The sequence below is a fragment of the Natrix helvetica genome (genome assembly GCF_964273705.1).
Source record: "Natrix helvetica genome assembly, chromosome: 9".
NCBI classification, from domain to species: domain Eukaryota; kingdom Metazoa; phylum Chordata; class Lepidosauria; order Squamata; family Natricidae; genus Natrix; species Natrix helvetica.
In genome coordinates this window covers 19746891-19750519 of record NC_138560.1, presented here as the reverse complement: position 1 = coordinate 19750519, position 3629 = coordinate 19746891, and positions in this window count along the sequence as shown.

Below are 3629 nucleotides of genomic sequence, written 5' to 3'. Positions count from 1 at the left end.
CTGTCCAAAGACGTCTCCGTGGTCATGTGCACTGAACACTTTTACCTTCCCACCAAAGGTGTCCCTATTTTTCTACTTGCATTTTTTTACATGTTTTCGAACTGCTAGGTTGGCAGAAGCTGGGACAAGTAAGGGGAGCTCACTCCGTTATGCAGCGCTAGGGATTCAAACTGCTGATCTTTCTGATCGACAAGCCCAGCATCTTAGCCACTGAGCCACCGCTTCATTACATAATGAGTGCATTGTTGATTCCCCATTTGGACCTTCCTTCTGACTGGGAAGGCTGCTCTTCAACATCAGGGAACATTAAAAGCCCTCTTGCTCTCTCTCTCCCTCTGGTCAGTCTGACTCATCCGGTGGTTGTTATGAAGAGAAAAAAGGTGAAATGAAATCTCCATGTCAGCTGTCTTAAACTCCTGAAGAAAAGATGAAATATAAACCTAACAACTCAATAAACGCATTTGAACTGCATCAGGCAGCAAGAGAGTTTAACTAAATTACCCAGCAACTGGTTCCAACAATAATCCCCAATTCTTTTCCTTTTGTCTCCCTTTATTTACACCAAACAAGCATAAAAGAGGGACTAAAGTGTTGATCCCTTTGCCCCTTAAATGTAAAGGGACTGAATGTTCTTGTGTAATCTAATACAATCGGATTACTTTAAGCTACGCAATCAGGTGAAATGCTACCAGTTCGGGCCGGTTCACCAGTAATAAAAATGCTTTAAAAAGTTTTTTTTTAAAAAAAAGATCAGACGATCACACAGCACAGCTGATTGTCGAAACTTTTTTTTAGCATTTCGGGTAAATAGGTAGTTTAAAAATGCTTTAAAAAAGTTTTAAAAAGATTCCGACAATCAGCTATGACAATCAGCTGTGCCACGTGATCGTAGGAACCTTTTTGTGTCTGTGAAGTCCAGCTGCTTTTGCATTGTGTGTGAGTCAGTTGTGTAGCTTTTGTGTTATTTTTGTGTAAAGTGTGATAGTTGTTTTTTGAGCTCTCTGTAACTCTGTGTGGTTCCTGCTTGTTGCCCTCCCAGTCACATGACCACCAAGCCATGCCTATCAAGCCATGCCCACAGAACCGGTAGGGGAAATTTTTGAATTTCACCACTGTACGCAGCATACTGGCCTCTCATTGCAAGGCCTCTCTCTGACCAACTACCACCTAAGGGAAATGAGCAGGAGATAAGCCAGACATTTAAGGTGGGCTGGACTCATGGCTTATGACACATTTGACCCCTCCTTTAGGCTCAGCCTGGGTCGTCTTTGTTAGGTACTGGTGCGATTAAGCACTAGCAATGAACCCCAGGTCGAGGTTATAACAGAGCAACCCTGTAAAGTATACGCAGCGTGCGATAGATAAAGCAACCACACTTGAATAATGGATAGTAAAGTAACAAAATAAGCAGACTCTTCGCCACGAATATGGACCAGTTGCTGGTCATTCAGTGTTAGTCCAATAATGCAGAGAGCTCTCTCATTGTCCCTGTTAAACTGCGCAATCTTCTTCGCATCCTCATTATCAGCAGGATCCCAATCTGTAACATCTGGTGGGTTCTGAACCACAAACCACAGTCCTTCTTTACGCAGAAGTAGGGAACACTTCAAGGACCAGGAAACATAGTTGGTTCCATCAAACCGGGTAATCATGGAGAGTGCAGCAGACTGTTCTTGTGCCATATTCACAAAAATAAACTATCCAAAAAGTGGTGCTTCAAAAAAAAAAATTATGGTTAAGGCAGGGCGTCTGGGCCCATAACCAATGTTAGGTACTGGTGCGATTAAGCACTAGCAATGAACCCCGGGTCGAGGTTATAACAGAGCAACCCTGTAAAGTATACGCAGCGTGCGATAGATAAAGCAACCACACTTGAATAATGGATAGTAAAGTAACAAAATAAACTTTACTTTTTGAAGAATATAGCAAAATCCATAAACACAGCCAAAAAGTCATACACAGAAAAAACAGTCCAATACTACCAAGATAACTTGGATACAAGTAGCAAATAACTTACACACAGTAAGTAATAGCAACAGTAGTAACAGTTAGACAGCAGTTATCATACATCAATCGAGAGAGAGAGAGAGAGAGAGCAACAACATCAGCTGCAATTTAAATGCTGTAATCTACTAATTAGCAGAGCTCCTCTCTTAAAGATACATAACATGCCTTGTGCAATATATTGTCTACCCAACTTGTTGGTTACACCCTAACAGTCTTCTACACATGCCACCCCTGCCATCCATGCCCATCACCAGCTCCAACCATCCCTGACCCATCAGGAAACCCCAGACAATAAAACAAAACATTGCTTAAGCCACTTGTGTCCAATCTTGGTGTTCTGACTAAGGCTTCCTGAGACAGTAAAAAGCACCTGCTTAGTTCCAAAAACTCTCTTTTTATTTCAATGGCTGTGAATTATGTTCATTCACAGCCAGTAATAAGTCACAAATAGTTTGTAAAGAATCCGACAGAAGTCTGCCAAAGTCTTTTGGGATAAGGCTGATAAGCACCCATCTTTATCTCCCTTGAAACGCTGCCAAAGATCTAATTGCTAATTAGCTTTGCAAGGCCACATGGAGCACAGAGTCAAAACGGAGCTTCAGCATTTAAACCAACCAGAACGAACAAAGTTGCTTCCTGCAAAGGCTCATGTGCCTTTGCTCCTCTTTTATGTCTTATGGGAGGGGCCAATCATCTCCCAGCCTTACTCCCAAATTGCCCCTTTTGTCTTCACTGTTCTTGCCTTCTGGCAGCTCTCCCCCTGTTTCTCTTCCTCACTGATGTCCAACTCTGGAGGCTCCAGAGGCAGCACAAAGAGGCAGCCCCCTCTTTGCCTCTGACACAGAGCCTTCATCTGAGCGCTCCCCAGACTCCAGGACTGGCCCATGTTCCTCCCCAACCTCCTCAATGTCCGACTCTGCTGCCAGCTCCACAGACCACAACACTTGGCAACTTTTAAGACTTGTGGATTTCAATTCCCAGAATTCCCCAGTCAAAATGGCTGGCTCTCATTCAAGCTAACCATATATGGTTGTATTTGAATAAGATACTATGCTCTTCTAAAGTTAAGTTATATCACAGTTCAGTGTAACAGCTTGGTTCACACAATGAGTTCAGAGAACAGCTGGGATTCTTCCAACACAATGGACTTCAAATTCCAATCCCATTTTAGCCTAGCCTAGTGTTATTTCTAAAGGCCTTTATTTACGATTCTTTAGGAAGACCACCTTACACTTTTGAAGGCCACTTTGTCCAAATTTCCAAGTTGCATCTTTTTTTTTTCATGATCCTGGTCCCATGATGGCATTCTCTGCTATTATTATGGTGATATCTCTCACATAGAGTATTTTTTTTATTTAGTTAGTTTGTCAAACATGTACAAGGTAACAGGTATAAGTATAAACATGAACATGAGCAAAGGAAATGGGGACAAATAAATGGGGACAGTAGGAGAGGGAGGGTAGGCATGCTGGTGCCCTTATGCAAGCCCCCTTTACGGACCTCTTAGGAATGGGGTGAGGTCCATGGTGGACAGTTTAAGACTGAAGCTGTGGGGGTTTGAGGATGTAATGACAGAGTCGGGTAGAACATTCCAGGCCTTGACCACTCTGTTGCTGAAGTTG